This window comes from Clupea harengus, chromosome 5 (genome assembly GCF_900700415.2).
Source record: "Clupea harengus chromosome 5, Ch_v2.0.2, whole genome shotgun sequence".
Taxonomy (NCBI): Eukaryota; Metazoa; Chordata; class Actinopteri; order Clupeiformes; family Clupeidae; genus Clupea; species Clupea harengus.
Window position 1 is genome coordinate 2,647,192 of NC_045156.1, and position 11,111 is coordinate 2,658,302.

Genomic DNA, 11,111 nt, shown 5'->3' on the forward strand with positions numbered 1-11,111 from the left:
CTCTCTCTCTCTCTACACTAACAATGCGACCCCAGGGGTACGGTGTTGACCTTTTGCCTATTGTCTTTAGGCCGGACACGTGGGGTCTCCATTCCACCAGGGTGTCCCGGAACGACGCTCCCGCTGTCTTCCCTCCCCTCCATGAACAGTCTGTCTCTCAAGGCTTCCCCCCTGGAAGAACATTCTTTACATTTGGCCTGCTGCAGGCGGAGGATATTAAACATTCACTAATTTTCTATTCACTGCAAACAAGACTCCTGAAAAGCATACACACATATATGTATCTCAAAGCATGATAAAAGCCAGCATTTCCCTGTCTGGGCATGTATTCTAAGCATCAAATTTGGTTTGCTTTTAATAATGGTACTGAAATATGCTAAATTAACTTAAACATTCTCCAAGTTTACATTTGTAACCGTCAATATTTGCGTTCATGTTCTGTTTGTAATATCTGATTTTTGCCTTTCTTCACTGGTAAAGCAAATGTTTTCATTTCATCCAGCAATCATCCTGAAGTCAACATAAGAGTCAGGACATCCGAGAGGAAATAGTCATTAGCTTTCACAACAAGTTATTCAACCAGACTATTTTTGAGTTTGTGAGACGACACACTGTGTACCGGTGTCCAGGGGAAAGTTTACATGTGTGCATGAGAAATTTATGGAGAAACATTAACCCAGTCTGCAGCTGACACACTGGGTGGATGTGACCCTGATCTGGTAGAACCAGATCCATCTGACATCTGGGAAATTGGCTGCTGTACGTGGAAGCTGCTTGAAATGTCAATGAATGAGTCTTTAGTAGAAATGTGTGCAAATTCCATGCCATTTACGTAAAGTCTCTGAAATAGATTTCATACTTTGTCTAATTTAAATAATAACATGAGAAGACCCTTTTTGGTTTACATTTATTAATGTAGTAGATTATTTTATTCTGAGTGAATTCAGTGTTGAACTCATAGCTTTGGCACTTTACCTTCCCAGTTCAGCTACGGAACACTTTTGAGCACACCCATCTCTTGGCACAAGGGTTAGGGTTAGCTCAGTGTTAGAAACGGAACTATGAAGGGTAAAAGTAACAAAAATGTATTGATAGAAATTGAGGTGATGAAAATTAATGTTAATTGAAAAACTGAGGTTCACATTGAGGTCAAATTAAAAATAGAGTGAAACATTATCAAGTTATTTGATTAATTTAGAGTCGATTTGATTAAAACAGTCGCGATATAATGAAAACAGTGCCATGTTTCATTATTTTCATTGGTTGTTCATCATTCACAACAGAAAATTGCCATTTATCGTTTAAGGAAAGTAACCCCAAGCATTGAAGTTACAAAAATGAAATGATAAAAATTGAGGTGATGCATGTGAATTGAAAATCAGAGGGGTAAAAATGGATGTGAATTGAAAAATAGAATGATAAACTACTATCTACCATTTATCATTCACAATACCCAACTGACATTTATCGTTTACAGCAAGCAATTTTTGTTACTTCCGCCACTTAGAGGAAGTGTCGTCATTTTGTAGTCCATCGTGGACTTCTGTGTCAAAGCAAAGCGATTTTCTCTATCGGAGAATAACAGCAGCGTTCAGTGAGCAACTATAGGCAAATGAGCTCGAGCGACTTCCGGTTACGATTTTTCAAAATAAAAGTCCCTTATTAGCCCCGTGTTTTCTTAAACTATCAGAGATATTAATTTCATAGTAACATCAAAATGGGTTAAAAACGATTCACTGATGTTACAAAGGTATGGTTTTCTTGTTTTAATATAATGAACAATGACTAAACAGACAATATTGTATTAAGAAAAAGTAAAACACACCCCATTATGCTGATAAAAGGATTATGCCTTCATTAAAGTTGGTTGAACTTGTTCAGAACTGTAAAGAAAGGGTAAAATATGTTTAGCAGTCATTATTCTGGCCATTCACTGTGAAAAAACACTTGACACACAGATCACACAGGTGAAAAGGGATTATCTCCAATGCCAGGGTATTGCCATGTGACACGTATCACTCTTTGCTGAAAAAACTAAAGATTGTGTCTCAATGAAAGGGGGGTGGAATATGTTCAGGACACTCCAAACATTAAATAAAATGTGTGAAGTAGTTCAGATTTGCGTCCCTGAAGGCTCCACAATACTTTAAACATAGGTGATCAGACAGGCGAAAATGCATTATCTTCAATGGCAGGGCCATGTGACATGTATCGCTCTTTGCTGAAAAAACTAAAGATTGTGTCTCAATGAAAGGGGGGTGGAATATGTTCAGGACACTCCAAACATTAAATAAAATGTGTGAAGTAGTTCAGATTTGCGTCCCTGAAGGCTCCACAATACTTTAAACATAGGTGTTCAGACAGGCGAAAATGCATTATCTTCAATGGCAGGGCCATGTGACATGTATCACTCTTTGCTGAAAAAACTAAAGATTGTGTCTCAATGAAAGGGGGGTGGAATATGTTCAGGACACTCCAAACATTAAATAAAATGTGTGAAGTAGTTCAGATTTGCGTCCCTGAAGGCTCCACAATACTTTAAACATAGGTGATCAGACAGGCGAAAATGCATTATCGTCAATGGTAGGGGCATGTGACATGTATCGCTCTTTGCTGAAAAAACTAAAGATTGTGTCTCAATGAAAGGGGGGTGGAATATGTTCAGGACACTCCAAACATTAAATAAAATGTGTGAAGTAGTTCAGATTTGCGTCCCTGAAGGCTCCACAATACTTTAAACATAGGTGATCAGACAGGCGAAAATGCATTATCTTCAATGGCAGGGCCATGTGACATGTATCGCTCTTTGCTGAAAAAACTAAAGATTGTGTCTCAATGAAAGGGGGGTGGAATATGTTCAGGACACTCCAAACATTAAATAAAATGTGTGAAGTAGTTCAGATTTGCGTCCCTGAAGGCTCCACAATACTTTAAACATAGGTGTTCAGACAGGCGAAAATGCATTATCTTCAATGGCAGGGCCATGTGACATGTATCACTCTTTGCTGAAAAAACTAAAGATTGTGTCTCAATGAAAGGGGGGTGGAATATGTTCAGGACACTCCAAACATTAAATAAAATGTGTGAAGTAGTTCAGATTTGCGTCCCTGAAGGCTCCACAATACTTTAAACATAGGTGATCAGACAGGCGAAAATGCATTATCGTCAATGGTAGGGGCATGTGACATGTATCGCTCTTTGCTGAAAAAACTAAAGATTGTGTCTCAATGAAAGGGGGGTGGAATATGTTCAGGACACTCCAAACATTAAATAAAATGTGTGAAGTAGTTCAGATTTGCGTCCCTGAAGGCTCCACAATACTTTAAACATAGGTGATCAGACAGGCGAAAATGCATTATCTTCAATGGCAGGGCCATGTGACATGTATCACTCTTTGCTGAAAAAACTAAAGATTGTGTCTCAATGAAAGGGGGGTGGAATATGTTCAGGACACTCCAAACATTAAATAAAATGTGTGAAGTAGTTCAGATTTGCGTCCCTGAAGGCTCCACAATACTTTAAACATAGGTGATCAGACAGGCGAAAATGCATTATCGTCAATGGTAGGGGCATGTGACATGTATCGCTCTTTGCTGAAAAAACTAAAGATTGTGTCTCAATGAAAGGGGGGTGGAATATGTTCAGGACACTCCAAACATTAAATAAAATGTGTGAAGTAGTTCAGATTTGCGTCCCTGAAGGCTCCACAATACTTTAAACATAGGTGATCAGACAGGCGAAAATGCATTATTTTCAATGGCAGGGCCATGTGATACGTATGACACTTTGCTGAAAAAACTAAAGATTGTGTCTCAATGAAAGGGGGGTGGAATATGTTCAGGACACTCCAAACATTAAATAAAATGTGTGAAGTAGTTGAGATTTACGTCCCTGAATGCTCCACAATACTTTAAACGTACGTGTCACATGGCCCTGCCATTGAACATAATGCATTTTCGCCTGTCTGATCACCTATGTTTAAAGTATTGTGGAGCATTCAGGGACGTAAATCTCAACTACTTCACACATTTTATTTAATGTTTGGAGTGTCCTGAACATATTCCACCCCCCTTTCATTGAGACACAATCTTTAGTTTTTTCAGCAAAGAGTGATACATGTCACATGGCCCTGCCATTGAAGATAATGCATTTTCGCCTGTGTGTAGGCCTATGTTTAAAGTATTGTGGAGCCTTCAGGGACGTAAATCTCAACTACTTCACACATTTTATTTAATGTTTGAAGTGTCCTGAACATATTCCACCCCCCTTTCATTGAGACACAATCTTTAGTTTTTTCAGCAAAGAGTGATACATGTCACATGGCCCTGCCATTGAAGATAATGCATTTTTGCCTGTGTGTAGGCCTATGTTTAAAGTATTGTGGAGCCTTCAGGGACGTAAATCTCAACTACTTCACACATTTTATTTAATGTTTGGAGTGTCCTGAACATATTCCACCCCCCTTTCATTGAGACACAATCTTTAGTTTTTTCAGCAAAGAGTGATACATGTCACATGGCCCTGCCATTGAAGATAATGCATTTTCGCCTGTGTGTAGGCCTATGTTTAAAGTATTGTGGAGCATTCAGGGACGCAAATCTCAACTACTTCACACATTTTATTTAATGTTTGGAGTGTCCTGAACATATTCCACCCCCCTTTCATTGAGACACAATCTTTAGTTTTTTCAGCAAAGAGTGATACATGTCACATGGCCCTGCCATTGAAGACAATGCATTTTCGCCTATGTTTAAAGTATTGTGGAGCATTCAGGGACGTAAATCTCAACTACTTCACACATTTTATTTAATGTTTGAAGTGTCCTGAACATATTCCACCCCCTTTCATTGAGACACAATCTTTAGTTTTTTCAGCAAAGAGTGATACATGTCACATGGCCCTGCCATTGAAGATAATGCATTTTCGCCTGTGTGTAGGCCTATGTTTAAAGTATTGTGGAGCCTTCAGGGACGTAAATCTCAACTACTTCACACATTTTATTTAATGTTTGAAGTGTCCTGAACATATTCCACCCCCCCTTTCATTGAGACACAATCTTTAGTTTTTTCAGCAAAGAGTGATACATGTCACATGGCCCTGCCATTGAAGATAATGCATTTTTGCCTGTGTGTAGGCCTATGTTTAAAGTATTGTGGAGCCTTCAGGGACGTAAATCTCAACTACTTCACACATTTTATTTAATGTTTGGAGTGTCCTGAACATATTCCACCCCCCTTTCATTGAGACACAATCTTTAGTTTTTTCAGCAAAGAGTGATACATGTCACATGGCCCTGCCATTGAAGATAATGCATTTTCGCCTGTGTGTAGGCCTATGTTTAAAGTATTGTGGAGCATTCAGGGACGCAAATCTCAACTACTTCACACATTTTATTTAATGTTTGGAGTGTCCTGAACATATTCCACCCCCCTTTCATTGAGACACAATCTTTAGTTTTTTCAGCAAAGAGTGATACATGTCACATGGCCCTGCCATTGAAGACAATGCATTTTCGCCTATGTTTAAAGTATTGTGGAGCATTCAGGGACGTAAATCTCAACTACTTCACACATTTTATTTAATGTTTGGAGTGTCCTGAACATATTCCACCCCCCTTTCATTGAGACACAATCTTTAGTTTTTTCAGCAAAGAGTGATACATGTCACATGGCCCTGCCATTGAAGTTAATGCATTTTCGCCTGTGTGTAGGCCTATGTTTAAAGTATTGTGGAGCCTTCAGGGACGTAAATCTCAACTACTTCACACATTTTATTTAATGTTTGAAGTGTCCTGAACATATTCCACCCCCCTTTCATTGAGACACAATCTTTAGTTTTTTCAGCAAAGAGTGATACATGTCACATGGCCCTGCCATTGAAGATAATGCATTTTTGCCTGTGTGTAGGCCTATGTTTAAAGTATTGTGGAGCCTTCAGGGACGTAAATCTCAACTACTTTACAGATTTTATTTAATGTTTGGAGTGTCCTGAACATATTCCACCCCCCTTTCATTGAGACACAATCTTTAGTTTTTTCAGCAAAGAATGATACATGTCACATGGCCCTGCCATTGAAGTTAATTCATTTTTGCCTGTGTGTAGGCCTATGTTTAAAGTATTGTGGAGCCTTCAGGGACGTAAATCTCAACTACTTTACAGATTTTATTTAATGTTTGGAGTGTCCTGAACATATTCCACCCCCCTTTCATTCAGACACAATCTTTAGTTTTTTCAGCAAAGAGCGATACATGTCACATGGCCCTGCCATTGAAGTTAATGCATTTTCGCCTGTCTGATCACCTATGTTTAAAGTATTGTGGAGCCTTCAGGGACGCAAATCTGAACTACTTCACACATTTTATTTAATGTTTGGAGTGTCCTGAACATATTCCACCCCCCTTTCATTGAGACACAATCTTTAGTTTTTTCAGCAAAGAGTGATACATGTCACATGGCCCTACCATTGAAGATAATGCATTTTCGCCTGTCTGATCACCTATGTTTAAAGTATTGTGGAGCATTCAGGGACGTAAATCTCAACTACTTCACACATTTTATTTAATGTTTGGAATGTCCTAAACATATTCCACCCCCCTTTCATTGAGACACAATCTTTAGTTTCATCAGCAAAGAGTGATACATGTCACATGGCAATACCCTGCCATTGAAGATAATGCATTTTCGCCTGTGTGATCTGTGTGTCAAGTGTTTTTTCACAGTGAATGACCAGAATAATGACTGCTAAACATATTTTACCCTTTCTTTACAGTGTTCTGAACATGTTCAACCAACTTTATTGAAGACATAATCCTTTTATCAGCAGATTGTTGTGTGTTTTACTGTTTCTTACTACAATATTTACAATGATGCCTGTTTAGTCAGTGTTCCCTATATTTAAACAAGAAAATCATACTTTTGTAACATCAGTGAATCGTTTTTAACCCATTTTGATGTTACTATGAAAGTAATATTAATTGTCAATTTTCAGCTACATCTTAGTCATTATCAAAGTATCCTGTACGCTTAAAATTAACTCACTATATCTTACCTTGTTTTAAAGCAAGTTAATATAATGCACAGTTAACAAAATACCATTATAAAGTCTGATCTAGCGAGTAGACAGATTAGGACTTTATAATGACAAATAGGCTACTATAACTTTCAAACACGCTTTTAACTATTTTCCCGATCATTAGGACAAATGGAACAATAAAACTCGTTGCATATAAAAGGTTTTTATATTACCCAGTCGATTAACAGGGTTGTTTGTTGTAAAAACCTTTCATTTGATACAACAAACTCATTTTACTTCCTCGTTTCGTTTTACTTCCTGGGGTTATTGTGGGTTATCGTTGCTAGCAGAACGGAACTGAGAATAACATAGGGACATAACACATACCAGTTCCGTTCTGCTAGCGACGATAACCCACAATAACCCCAGGAAGTAAAACGAAACGAGGAAGTAAAATGAGTTTGTTGTATCAAATGAAAGGTTTTTACAACAAACAACCCTGTTAATCGACTGGGTAATATAAAAACCTTTTTTATGCAACAAGTTTTATTGTTCCATTTGTCCTAATGATCGGGAAAATAGTTAAAAGCGTGTTTGAAAGTTATAGTAGCCTATTTGTCATTATAAAGTCCTAATCTGTCTACTCGCTAGATCAGACTTTATAATGGTATTTTGTTAACTGTGCATTATATTAACTTGCTTTAAAACAAGGTAAGAAATAGTGAGTTAATTTTAAGCGTACAGGATACTTTGATAATGACTAAGCTGTAGCTGAAAATTGACAATTAATATTACTTTCATAGTAACATCAAAATGGGTTAAAAACGATTCACTGATGTTACAAAAGTATGATTTTCTTGTTTAAATATAGGGAACACTGACTAAACAGGCATCATTGCAAATATTGTAGTAAGAAACAGTAAAACACACAACAATCTGCTGATAAAAGGATTATGTCTTCATTAAAGTTGGTTGAACATGTTCAGAACACTGTAAAGAAAGGGTAAAAAATGTTTAGCAGTAATTAATCTGGCCATTCACTGTGAAAAAACACTTGACACACAGATCACACAGGTGAAATGCTCCACAATACTTTAAACATAGGCCTACACACAGGCGAAAATGCATTATCTTCAATGGCAGGGCCATGTGATACGTATGACACTTTGCTGAAAAAACTAAAGATTGTGTCTCAATGAAAGGGGGTGGAATATGTTCAGGACACTCCAAACATTAAATAAAATGTGTGAAGTAGTTGAGATTTACGTCCCTGAAGGCTCCACAATACTTTAAACATAGGCCTACACACAGGCGAAAATGCATTAACTTCAATGGCAGGGCCATGTGCAGTGGCGGTTCTAGACAATTTTTACTAGGGGGGCCAAGGAGGGGCCAGTGTTTAACCAGAGGGGCACATACAAATTATAAGATTTAGTAGCTAGGTAGTCATATATACTAATATAATAATGATATTATAATAGTATTGTTTTCTGTTTATAGTTTCTTCAAATTTAGACTTTTTAAATCGCCACTGCTATTCATACTAAAATCTAAGCATGTGCTTTTTTATGTGATGTCTCCTTTAGGATTTGTTTTTGGCGTTGATACAATCGTGAATAATTACTGTGTCTTAATCTAAACTCTCCTGAGCAAGCTAGCGAGCTGTAGCTGATATCACATCTAAATGAGACAGAAGGACAGCGATATTTGGAAAAGGCATTGATTATTGGTTGCGATCCATATTTTTTAACTTCAACTTTATTTTGTCCCTTAAAGTCTGCAAAGCGTCTGCCCCAACTTTCTTTTCCCGACATTTACATTTATCTTGTACATAATCCATCCCCATACACTGGAGATTTCAAGAGTACAAATGCCTATCAATATGCAGTTGCAGGATGGGTGAACGACACCAAGATATGTTATCTGGAGACAAAAAATATGTATGTGATCACAGGTCATGTAAGTAAAAGTGATTTTTCAGCGATTATCAACCGTGTTATTTTAGTAGTGGTACGAGTTGTAGCTAAAGCATTTAGTAAAGGGCAAAACAGCTCGCTAGCTATTAGCACTCTAGCTTGCTCAGGAGAGTTTAGCTTTAATAAGACACAGTAATTATTCACGATTGTATCAAAGTGCTGCATTTCACTTAACAGGTCAGTCATTCCCTAAATCTTTTGGAATAGAACGAAATAGTATATCTGGGTTTCTTTGGCGACAGTTGTCATATCCAACAGCAAAACATATCCCGGGCATTTGAACTTTCTGTGGGTTGTGACCGACGCACAGCGACACTACTGTGTGTGTCAGTGTTGGACACAAATATGGCGACGCTTAGACACAGTGACGTCACATGGTATCCGTGAATAGTAGTTGCTGAGCTCTCATTCAACGACGAGCACCACACCTGGTAAACTACAGTGTTTGGGTGCGCCGCTTTAATGTATCTGTGTAGAACGTTGCGCCGCATTAGTTCCGCTTTTGCCGCTCGGGTGTAAAATCATAATAAATTCATATTTTTTTTTATTTGGTCGGCACGGGGTGGCCACAGGGGTGGCCAGGGACATGTCTACGGGGGCACGGGCCACCCCAGGCCTCCGTGTAGAACCGCCACTGGCCATGTGACATGTATCGCTCTTTGCTGAAAAAACTAAAGATTGTGTCTCAATGAAAGGGGGGTGGAATATGTTCAGGACACTCCAAACATTAAATAAAATGTGTGAAGTAGTTGAGATTTACGTCCCTGAAGGCTCCACAATACTTTAAACATAGGCCTACACACAGGCGAGTGTCCTGAACATATTCCACCCCCCTTTTATTGAGACACAATCTTTAGTTTAATCAGCAAAGTGTAATACGTATCACATGGCCCTACCATTGAAGACAATGCATTTTCGCCTGTGTGTAGGCCTATGTTTAAAGTATTGTGGAGCATTCAGGGACGTAAATCTCAACTACTTCACACATTTTATTTAATGTTTGGAGTGTCCTGAACATATTCCACCCCCCTTTCATTGAGACACAATCTTTAGTTTTTTCAGCAAAGAGTGATACATGTCACATGGCCCTACCAATGAAGTTAATGCATTTTCGCCTGTCTGATCACCTATGTTTAAAGTATTGTGGAGCCTTCAGGGACGTAAATCTCAACTACTTCACACATTTTATTTAATGTTTGGAGTGTCCTGAACATATTCCACCCCACTTTTATTGAGACACAATCTTTAGTTTCATCAGCAAAGTGTGATACGTGTCACATGGCAATACCCTGGCATTGGAGATAATCCCTTTTCACCTGTGTGATCTGTGTGTCAAGTGTTTTTTCACAGTGAATGACCAGAATAATGACTGCTAAACATATTTTACCCTTTCTTTACAGTGTTCTGAACAAGTTCAACCAACTTTAATGAAGGCATAATCCTTTTATCAGCATATTGGGGTGTGTTTTACTTTTTCTTAATACAATATTGTCTGTTTAGTCATTGTTCATTATATTAAAACAAGAAAACCATACTTTTGTAACATCAGTGAATCGTTTTTAACCCATTTTGATGTTACTATGAAATTAATATCTCTGACAGTTTAAGAAAACACGGGGCTAATAAGGGACTTTTATTTTGAAAAATCGTAACCGGAAGTCGCTCGAGCTCATTTGCCTATAGTTGCTCACTGAACGCTGCTACACATACCCTACATAGCCTATTTTTGCCGTCTGACTATGAGTGGATCATGTGATATTCGATGCTGTTAAAAGGGTAAACTAACATTTTTGCTACATGGGAGCAAATCAAAGCTACTCAGGTTCTGGTGACTGTGGTGACTCACATGATCCATTCAAAGTCAGACGACAAAAGTATGTAGGGCAAAACGGGAGCATGTCAACATGCTTTGTTATGGACAAAGAACTCCCTATGACGACACTTACCCTGAGGGGCAGAAATAACTAAAAAGGCTTGTTGTAAACCATAAACGTCAGTTGGGTATTGTGCATGATGAATGGTAGACAGTAGTCTATCAAATCAGTTGGCAGTTTATCACTCTATTTTTCAATTCACATCCATTTGTTCCCCTCTATTTTCAATTCGCATCCATTTGTGCCCCT